The sequence below is a fragment of the Euphorbia lathyris genome, chromosome 6 (genome assembly GCF_963576675.1).
Source record: "Euphorbia lathyris chromosome 6, ddEupLath1.1, whole genome shotgun sequence".
NCBI lineage: Eukaryota > Viridiplantae > Streptophyta > Magnoliopsida > Malpighiales > Euphorbiaceae > Euphorbia > Euphorbia lathyris.
This window is the reverse complement of record NC_088915.1, coordinates 26,080,253-26,092,012: the sequence shown is the minus strand read 5'-3', so window position 1 is coordinate 26,092,012 and position 11,760 is coordinate 26,080,253.

Genomic DNA, 11,760 nt, shown 5'->3' with positions numbered 1-11,760 from the left:
AAATATAAATTGATACAAGTTTATAGAGAACAAGGAGCATGAAAACATTCGACGATGTGCAAGTGAACGGGTTGTCAATCCTTTCCTTGGGTTTCGTTAGAGTTTGTCAGACTCAAGGGCAGATCCTCTACTCAATCTTCTCGTTGAATCTTCGGAATAGAGACCGGTCTATCTACTACCAAAATGTAAACTAATATGAACAAATCTAAACGCTACTGTGTTTGTAATTATTGAATAAACAATGTGTGTACATCATATTGCATTTTACAGAAATGAACTCTAATCTCTGACTCATTTCTGAGTCAAAGTTTCTGCATAACTCCCGCACTAATTTTAAAATCTAACTCTCTCATTATTTTTCAACTCTCAATCAACTCTTTATTTAGAGATGTTGAAGAGTCGTGATTGCAGTGTCGTGTCCGTTGTGGAGGGTCGTGTCCGTTGTGAAGGGACGTCTTTATCCACCCGAACGAACGCGTTTCTTGGATTTTAAACATATGTTTGTTGTGCTTGGCATAATTTCTGATCTTACCGAGAATGGCAATTCTCGGTCGAGAATGGGGGAGCATTTATTTGGTCTTCGGACGAAGGGAAGGAGGTGACTGTCGACGCGTGTCGCGACCGAGAATTCAGGATTCTCGATCGCGGCTTTTGTAAATTCTCTACCGATAATCTTGTTTCCTCAACCGAGAATGTGTCATTTTCTTCTGTTTCTGACTTCGTCTTTGTCCTTGTTTTGGTGTAATTGATCTTCGTCATTTTTGACTCATTTTGTAGGGTTTTTATTCTGTTTTTAACCTCTTTCGTTTCTATTTGGATTTTACCAAATATTTAGGTATCTTGCAAGAAAGAAATATATTCGAATGTAAAAGTACTCTAAATAGATATAAACAGCACAAATTCGTAATAAAATTGACGTAAATATTAATGATATTTTAGGTATATTTTGGACTTAACAGTACTTTATAACAAGATCAATAAACTTAAAATCAACCCAAGTCAAGTGATATGTTATAGGGGTTGGCATATCACTGTTGAGACTTGCATGTAGCAGTGTTTTCTGTCGGGACAGAAAGCTAATCTCACAAGCTTTAGATATAGAGATATCTAGACAGTTACATGGATCCGGTGAAGGAGTTCATTAGGATTGGGACCCAACTTGAGATAACAGTATGGATTTATTGATCTAAATGTGTCAACTGTTCATCTTATTTGTATTAGTAGGTATAACTAATCCTTAGACTTAAACATTCATTAATTAGTGATTCTGGATCGTAGAGTGTCATACTTAGATTCTGTGCGAGCATGATCCATTACATGTGGGAGCCTGGGGTGTGTAAGAGCAGGGTTGGGTATCACACAAAGTGGTTGCAGAATAGTTAATGTCAGATTAAGCATTCATCGCTCCTGATAAATGTGAGATATATCCAAATGGCCGCTTGTGGTGAATTAACTGAAATTCTTGCAAGGTGATAGAGTTAAGAGTAGAAATAGAAATTTCACTTAACTTCTCTTTCAGAGTGAATTCAACCTGTACAAGTAAAACAGACTCTTCGTTATATGTAACCTTGACACGTTCCATGGTTATAAGGAATTAACCAACAGGATATAGTTGATGAAGGATCGTATTATACTGTACCTAATGTAGAAAGGTTAACGTCAGTTATCAACCTGACTTCTTAATTGCTCTAGGGGAATATCATAGGTTCTGCTAGTAACAGCTCGCGATGGTATTCTGTTATATATGTGTTGAAATAATCGTGATGATTCAATTTCAAAGGATATATACGGCTAGTAGCAATAAAGGACCTAATGGGTCGCATATAGGACTTGGAACCAGAGGACGAAAATGTAATTAGCCAAACACTACACATGGGTCGAAATTTATATAGTAATTAGGGATAAATGAATTTGATTAATAGTTATAATTGGATTATAGTTATAAATTAAATTAATGGATTATATGATAATGTTAATTAGAGATTTTAATGGGAATGAAACTCTAATTAATTATCCCTAACAATAATTAGATTATTAATTTGATTAATAATATTATCTAGATATAATTAGTTATTATTTAGATAATAATGAAGTGTTTATTTAATTATCTAATTAGCAATCCTATTCTGAATGAGATTTTGATTATTTAATTATCTAACACAACTGGGATTAGGGTTTAGAGAAGTCTATAAATAGACTCACTAACCCCAGAATTTCGACACACATAAAAGAAGAGGAAGAGAAATCGTTCCGTCTCCATCTCGGCTAATTTACATTCTTTCTAACTCTCTCTTTGATCTCGTATCGATTCCGTTAGAGACAATCATTGCGATTGTTTATTATTAAGGTTGATTACTAATCGGTTATTGTTTTCTGTGTTGAACAAACCATTCGTGGATCTCAGATTTGATAAAAGAAGTTGTGGGCACTTCGTTTGCAACTATAGATAGAACTTCAGAAAAGGTATTTCCTGTTGAAACACCTTTCCACATGATTTTGATTTGATAAAATTATTTATGTAATTAATTAAAAAATATTCTAACACATTAAATTTAAATGCTTTGATTTATTTACACTAATGTGTTTGTTCAATGTTAAGTTTATTGTTTATAAGCAATTAAGATAAATAGCTTAAAGGCCCATAAGTGAAAGTCAAGCCCAAGTCAACACATCAAGACCATTCGGCCCAAGACTTCAAAACGTAGCCGTATCAAGTGAAACGACGACTCAGCATGAAGAAGGATCGAGAAGCCTTCTCTCAATTGCTTCAAGATGAAGCTGCTGAGTGGAACGACAATGCAGTCAGGACAGCGGCAGACAAAAACCAACTTCTAGACAAAGTATTTCTACTTTGGGTAAAGTTCAGAAGGCGTAGAAAGCTGTCTCGTGGACTTTGCCGTAAATGTCGAAACATTTTGTTTCTAGGACGAAAAGCTGCCGTGGACAGAAGATGCATGAATCCTATTGGCCAACGACGCTGAGCACGCCCAGAGTGACAACGACAGGAAGCCGTTTCCCTCCAACGGTTATTTCAAAATTCGAAATAACCGGTGCCTCAAGTGTCTCTATATAAAGGCCATTCATTTGCTTTAATCGATGCAGATCTTCAATTAGTTGAAACGCTGACCAAATTCATACTTGAAGTTTCTATGAGAAAAGCAAAGTAAATACCTTACACCAATTTCCAAATTATTGTGTAAAAGTCTAGAGTGATTTCAATCATCTAAAGTGTCTTAGCAATTGTTGTTTAGGACAAACACTTTATCATTTCTAGAAGAATAGAAATGAGAGGTTGAGTACTCGGTTATAGTACTCAGCGGTATATATAGGAGTGAGTAGAGGTATAGAGGAAGGTACTTTGTATACTCAGCTTCTATTGTAAAAGGTTTCGTGCTCTACCTTTAAAGAGCTCAGTAGAGAATTCAAAAAGCTCGGAACGAGTTCCGGGGACTGGACGTAAGCGGAGAGGTTGAACCAGGATAAGTCTGCTGAGTAATATCTTTCTAACCCTTAAACTCCTTTACATATTGCTTGCTATAAAACTGACTAAGTAACGAACTCACGCTGAGTTAAGTATACTAAGAAGCTGAGTTTAGGAATAGACTCTAAGTGCTATCTCCTGACTCAAGGAAAGAAACAGACTTAGTCACAAGTTGACTAAGCTTGTGTCTTCAAACTACTTAGTCACGCTGTGTAAATCTTTTCATAAGAAAAGAAGTCAGCCTTAACGGACAAAACTTTAAATAGTTCCTATCCCCCCTTGGAACTAACTTGTCACGTTATAAGGGACCAACAAGTGGTAACAGAGCTTAAAAGCTCATTGAGAAAGGTTTAACTACCTTGAGCTGATCCCCACTATGGCTGAGAACAACACTCGGTTCCTCCTAGGAAATCAGACAACTCAGATTTTACCTGAGGGGCTGTCCATTACTCGGCCTCCTCTATTCTCCGGGTCTAACTATACCTTTTGGAAGAATAGAATGAAAAATTTCATTCAGGCAACAAATATAAGTGCATGGCTATCTATAGTCCAAGGCCCATTTGTTCCTGTTGAAACTATTGACGGCCAAACGGTTGTTAAAGCCGAGACTAGATGGACAGAAGATGATCTCAAGAAGCTACAAAATCATGCTTCGGCTATAAATATGCTTCACTATGCGTTAGATGCTGTAGAATACAACAAGATTTCAGATTGTGAGTTAGCGCAGGAGATCTGGAAGAAGCTGGAGGTCACCTATGAAGGAACCAACAAGGTGAAGGAATCCAAGGTCAACCAGCACATGAGGTTGTACGAGCTGTTTGAAATGAATGATGATGAAGGAATCTCTGACATGAACTCAAGGTTCACAAACATAATCAACGAGCTCAAGAGACTTGGAAAGATCTTCACTGAGGAAGAGCAAGTCAAGAAGATTCTTAGGAGTCTTCCTAAAAGCTGGCAAGCAAAGAAAACTGCTGTTGAGGAAGCTCAAGACTTAACCACCTACAAGTATGATGAACTCATTGGCTCGCTGCGGACCCACGAGATATCAATGAAGAACTTCGAGGTGAAGGAGAAGTCTGAAGACAAGAAGCAAAAGTCTCTTGTCATGAAAGCTGACTCCACTGATGGGAGCTCAACAAACGATGAAGAAATGGCTATGTTCACTAGAAATATGAAAAGGCTGTTCAGAAAGAATGACAAATATTCTAAGAAGCCTTACAAGAAGTTTGATAAGTACAAAGCTGAGTCCAGCGACAGCAAGTACAAGAAGGATAGCTCAAAGCCCATTACATGCTTTGAATGTCATCAAACTGGCCATATCAAGTCAAACTGTCCCACGCCGAGGAAAGAAAAGAAGAACGGCAAGAAAGAAATGGTGGCAACCTGGAGCGACAGTGATGAGTCTTCATCATCAGAAGCTGATGCCACTGAGTCAGCAAAGATTTGTTTCATGGCTGACGAACTTGCTGAGCCATGTGTTTCTGAGCATGCTGACCCCTCAATCGCATCTGACAATGAGATACATTCAACTGAGGTAATATCACTACCCTTGCTCAGAAATGAAATGGTAAATGCCCTGAGTGACGTCTACACACTTATCAAAAAGTGTAATAAGAAGGTTAAAGCACTCAGCAGACGATGTGACGAGATTGAGGAGGTCAAACTGAGTGATCTTTGATATCTTCTCCAGGACAACTCAACTTTGCATAGTAATGTAGAAATTATGCAAAAGTTTGTCTCTGAGGTCCAATCAGATTCTAAGAAACTAAAAAAGGATGTCACATCTATTCAGAACCAACTTAAGGTTCCGAATAAAAGAAATATTCCTCTGAACACTCAGTACCGAAGTGCTAGTCAGCAGAGATGGAATCCTCAGCGGAATGTCCAGTGTGACTTCTGTGGGAAGAAAGGACACACCACAAAGGTGTGCTGGCATGCTCAGCACTGGGGTGCTGACCAGTCAGTGAGATATCCTAAACGGAAGGTCAGCTGTGACTTCTGTGGAAAGAATGGACACACTGTCCAAGTATGTCGTCATAAAATGAAATATGACGCTTTACTTGTTGAACCTAACAAACAAGGACCCAAAAAGAATTGGGTACCTAAAAACAACTAGCTATATTGCAGGTAAGCCTGAGGTGTGCTGAGAAGTCAAAGATGTGGTACATTGACAACGCATGCTCGAGGCATATGACTGGTGATGAAACTCAGTTCATCACATTTGTGCGTAAACGAGGAGGAAGCATAATTTTTGGAGACAACAAAAAGGGTAAGATAGTAGGGTCAGGAACCGTTGGTGGTAATCCTACTATTGAGTCAGTCTCCCTAGTCAGCGGACTCAAATATAACTTACTCAGCGTAGCTCAGCTATATGACAATGGGAGAAAAGTTATATTTGATGACACTAGATGTAAAATATTCGAGGGTAAAACAAATGAGTTAATTTTAACTGCCCCTCGTATTGATAATGTCTTTATGCTGAACTTAGAAAAGAAGTTTTCAAAAACTGTATGCTTAGTGTCAAAGGAAGAAAATTCCTGGCTATGGCACATGAGACTTGGTCATGTAAGCATGGACCTCCTGGCCAAGTTAGCAAGAAAGCAATTAGTTGAGGGACTGCCAGAACTTAAGTTTGAAAAAGACCAATTATGCAATGCTTGTCAAGCTGGAAAACAAACCAAACAATCTTTTCATAGTAAAAATATTGTCTCAACTAAGCGTCCATTAGAGTTGCTACACTTGGATCTCTTCGGACCAGTCCAGCCGCTGAGCTTGGGTGGTAGGAGATTTTCCTTGGTCATTATAGATGACTTTTCTCGGTACACTTGGATCATCTTGCTGAGTAGCAAGGATGAAACATTTGAGACGTTTTCAAATTTAGTAAGAAAACTTGAAAATGATAAAGACCTAAAATTGGCTCACATCCGAAGTGATAATGGTGGAGAATTCAAAAACCAACAGTTTGTTGAATTATGTGAAGCCAGCGGCATTGACCATAACTTTTCTACTCCTAGGATGCCTCAACAAAATGAGGTTGTTGAAAGGAAGAACAAAACCTTGGTTGAAATAGCCTGGACAATGCTGAGTGAGCATAGGCTTCCAAAGTACTTTTGGGGAGAAGCTGTTAACACAGCGTGCTATATACTCAATAGGGCTCTAGTCAGACCCATATTGAAAAAAACTCCCTACGAACTTTGGAAAGGACGAAAGCCCAATATTGGATACTTTCATGCCTTCGGCTGTAAATGTTTTATTTTAAATACTAAAGACAACCTTGCTAAGTTTGACTCAAAAGCTGATGAAGCTATCTTTTTAGGCTACTCAACAAACAGTCGAGCATACATAGTTTTCAATAAATGAACTTAGGTTTTAAAAGAGTCAGTACATGTTGAGTTCGATGAAACTAACCCTGCAGGAAGAAACCAGCCGCTGACCGAGGATGATCCACACTCAGCTCCCGCTGACCAAGAAACAGCCACCGAGTCATTGCCTCAAGGGTTGACCAAAGGTAAAAGTGAAACTCAAATTGTTTTCACTGACCAATCTACACCTGCAGAGATTGTTGAAACACAACCAGCACAAAACATCAATCTACCAAAGGAGATCAGAATACCAAGAGGACACTCAGAAAGTGCCATTCTTGATGCCACTGAGAATACCCTGATGACAAGAAATCAACTCAGGAGATACCTCAGCAACGTAGCATTCGTCTCAGTTCAGGAACCAAAGAACTTCGCTGAAGCTGAGCACGATGAGTTTTGGATGAATGCAATGCAAGAAGAGCTTGATCAATTCAGAAGAAATGAAGTATGGGACTTAGTGCCAAATCCAAGAAGCCAGAAGACCATAGGAACAAGATGGGTCTTCCGCAACAAGCTGGATGAACAAGGGAACATGGTCAGAAACAAAGCAAGACTCGTAGCTCAGGGCTACAGTCAGCAAGAAGATATTGACTACGGTGAGACCTTCGCCCCAGTGGCAAGGATAGAGGCTATAAGAATCTTATGTGCATACGCATCGTATATGAATTTTAATTATTCCAAATGGATGTTAAGAGTGTATTCCTTAATGGAGTTATAAACGAGGAAGTTTATGTTAATCAACCTCCAGGGTTTGAGGACCCCAAGTTCCTAAACCACGTTTATAAACTAAAAAAGGCTCTGTATGGCCTCAAGCAAGCACCACGTGCTTGGTATTAGAGGCTGACTAGTTTCCTGCTGACTAGAAATTATGTCAGAGGTAAAGCTGATACAACCTTATTCATTAAGAGGAAGGGTAAAGATACCCTACTGGCTCAGATTTATGTGGATGAAATTATTTTTGGTGCCACTAACGAGTCAATGTGCAAGGAGTTTAGTAAGCAGATGCAGACTGAGTTTGAAATGTCAATGATGGGAGAACTAAACTTCTTCCTTGGACTTCAAATCAAACAAGGAAAGAATGGCATCTTCATCAGTCAAGCTAAATATGCCAAGGAGATATTGAAGAAGTATGAACTTGATAACTGTAAGCCAATATCTACCCCTATGGGCACTGACACTGTCCTCTGCGCTGACAAGAATGGTAAGTCGATAGACAGCAAATTGTATCGAGGTATGATCGACTCTCTACTCTACTTAACTGCTAGTAGACCAGACATTTAGTTCTTAGTATGTTATTGTGCTAGATATCAATCTAACCCTAAGGAATCTCATTACATAGCTGTAAAAAGAATCCTTAGATATTTGCAAAGCTCAGTGAATGCAGGTTTATGGTATCCCAATACTCATGATTTCACACTCATTGGATACACTAACGCTGACTACGGACGAGACAAGCTTGAATGAAAAAGCACTTCAGGAGGATGCCACTTCCTTGGGAGCTGTCTTGTGTCCTGGTTCAGTAAGAAGCAGGCGTCAGTAGCCCTGTCAACCACTGAAGCTGAGTACATTGCTGTTGGAAGCTGTGTTGCTCAAGTCCTTTGGATTAAGCAACAACTAGAAGATTATGGTGTTCAGACTAAGACAATTGAAGTCAAATGTGACAACAAAAGTGCAATTGATCTATCAAAGAACCCAATCCAGCACAGCAGGATGAAGCATGTCAGCATAAGATATCACTTTATTAGATACCATGTACTCAAGGGTGAGATCAAGCTGACCTATGTCCCAACGGACGAGCAGCTTACGGATATCTTCACAAAGCCACTGGCTCGTGAGCAATTCAACATACTGAGAGAAGCCATTGGTATGTTTAATCCTCTTCAGTAAATTCCAAGTATAAAAATGTGATATATGCATGCTGAGTGAATTACCATGCTCAATGATTTATGCTATCACATGCTGAGTAGATATATATATGCTGAGTGTTTATATTAAGTTGAGCTACTAAGCATAAGAACTATTCCTTTGCGTAACACTGACTACTCAGAACATTAATCGCTTGAAATTCTTAACACTGAGTAAAGATCCGTTGCAAAATTTAATGCATAACACATGAATTAAATAGCCACCTAGGATGACGTATGCGCAATAATTAGAAAATACATGCACCGTATGTGTCATAAATGCCAGAATCTTTATCGATTGAGGATCTCGAGGTCAAATTGACAACCCAACGCTTTAGATCAACTCAACACCTCTATAAATAGTGGATGAATTCCCACTTTTATCTCTTTACGTTTAGAAATCTCTGGTATTCCTATCTTCTCTCTAAAAAATTCCCAATCTTCCCAAACTTCTCTGAGAATCATGACAAAAGTTTCTCTGAATATCTCCGGTGCCGGTAACTCTGATAACCGCTCCGATGAAAATCCTTCATCTCCTGCCCAGCGTGACCACTCTAAGGTCACTACGCCGAGCAAGCAAACCAAAGCTGACCAAGCTGCCTCTTCAAAGGGAAAACAGCAAAAGGACAAGGGCAAGAAGACTGTGGAACGCACCTACTCTCAGGTTTACGAGAGTGTGAGGGGGTATAAGGTTGACCACTCTCGATGGTTTTCAAAGGGCTTTGTAGATGCTGAGCAACCCTTTTGTGAGTGGATCAAAAAGAACGGCTGGACCGAGCTGTTCTCAATACGCGAGGCTACTTATCCTGAGCTGGTAAAGGAATTCTACGGCAACCTAAAAGCCACGAATGATAACCGGGACTATATGGTCACCAAGGTTCAGGGGAAGGATATCTTCATCAACCCTTCTTACCTTGTCTCTCTACTCAAGCTGAAAAATGAAGGAGCCATACTTCGTAAATCAGGTGACCAAGATAAGACCAAATATGTCGCTGAATTCTGTAATCCTCCTGGTCATGTAGGAGAAATTTCAAGTACCTCCATGGGTCAGCATCAGAAGATAGCCCATTACATACTGACCAATTTCCTCTTCCCCAAAATCAACTGCACCAACTCAGTGACAAACTTCGAGCAGTGTTTCATATGGCATATGCTGACCTACACGCTGATCAACATGCCTGTCTTCATAATCGGTGGGTTTCAAAGAAGTACTGGAACCCTTAGGCTAGGCTCCATAATCACCAAAATCCTCAAGGATCAAAAGGTGAGCTTGGTTGAGGAAATCCACACTTGGGGAACCGAGATTACGGCTGCTGCCCTGTTCGGCCTGACATATGACCAACCGATTATGCCCAAGAAAGGAAAAAGGGCCGCTGTCCAGGAAACTGAGGGGATGGTGACTCGAAAGGGAAGGACAGAAAGAAAGAGGAAAGCTATTCAAAGCACCTCTAAAGAAGTTGTGTCTCCACCAAAGAAGCTTAAATTCGTATCCAGAGGAACTAAGCCTCAAATTCAACTAGGACCGATTGAGCCTAGGTCAGCTGAGAAAAGACCAAGGCAAGCTGAGCCTGAGGTAGAAGAAAAAGAGGATATTGATGAGCAACCATTAAGAAAGAAAAAGAAACTCTCTTCAGAATTACGTCATATCGATGCCCTTCCAACTGACATCGTCATTCCTCCTAACTCACGCTATGTACAGAGTCAAGACATTGACACTAAACAACAGTCAGATGAAGAGGAAGAACAAGACCAATTGGGTGGTCAGTTTGAAGAAGAGGAAGAATAAGACCAATTGGGTGGTCAGTTTGAAGAAGAAGAAGAACTGGGTGGTCAGGTTGACACTGAGGAGACAGCTGATGATGAGCTATATGAACCAACCAACACTGTGTTGGTTGACGAAGAAGAAGCTGAGCCAATGGCAAATCATCCCGCTGTTCAAAGGGAAACTTCACCCACTGACTCCATTGAGTCCATACCTGCTGACCCTACTCCTCTAAGGATAAAGAGACTACGAAGACTTAAGAAGAAGGCACTTCGATCCCTCGTCATTGATCTGATGAGTGTCTCACCTCTGAAGGACGAAATCACTAACCTAACAGACATACATCTTAAGTTCTTCTCTAATCCTACTGAATCTCCACCTGAGCACCAAGAAAAGCAAGACTCTATTTCTCAGCAAAAGGAACATGCCGACTCCAATGCTCCTAAAGAACCCGTCCATACCGAGCAAGTGCTCGAAGTTCCTGCTCCTCAACACATTGAGTTAGCTAAGGAAATACCTGCTTAGGTGAGCGCTGATATTTCTCAACTTCCTATCTCCAACCAGCGTCAACCTGATACTGAGCAAGTTCAAGATTCTACCGAACAACCACTCCCTCAACCACAAGTGCAGAATATCCATCCAAGTCCAACCGCTGATAATGTTGGCACTTCTAATTTTGAGCATAACCAAACACCACCTCTATTCGGTTCTACTCCTCCTCCGGCATCTGGGCCAACAAATGATGGATCCTTCAGTTATCTAACTGCCTCTGAGTCTGGTCGAAGAATCGTTGACTCAGCTGAAGCCCTTCTTCAGGACCTCCATCAAACAAACAATGATGCCGCTGGGTCAGTTCCTGTTGAGCTAACTCAACTTTCATCTGTCACTCAGCTTCTTACGGAGATCAAAGGCCTTAAGGATCTTCTGAGTGTCATGACTTCATTACAGTCTCAACAGCCCAGGCAGGAATCCATAACCAAGCTGGCCGAACTTCAGCTGACCATGGTCAATCACATGAATTCTCTACAAGGTCAGGTTCATCAACTGTCAACTGCGAACTCACCGTATGCCACTTCTGAAGAAGTTCATCAACTCTTCAACCAGCTGCACACTGAGCAAGAGAAAACCAATCACCAACTCTCTTCCTTCTCCCAGTGCTCAATTGAGCAAATTAGTGAGGCTGTTCGTCTGCTAAATTTAAGCAAGGAAGAGATGGAAACTGACCAGCTTAAGACAAACAAAATCCTG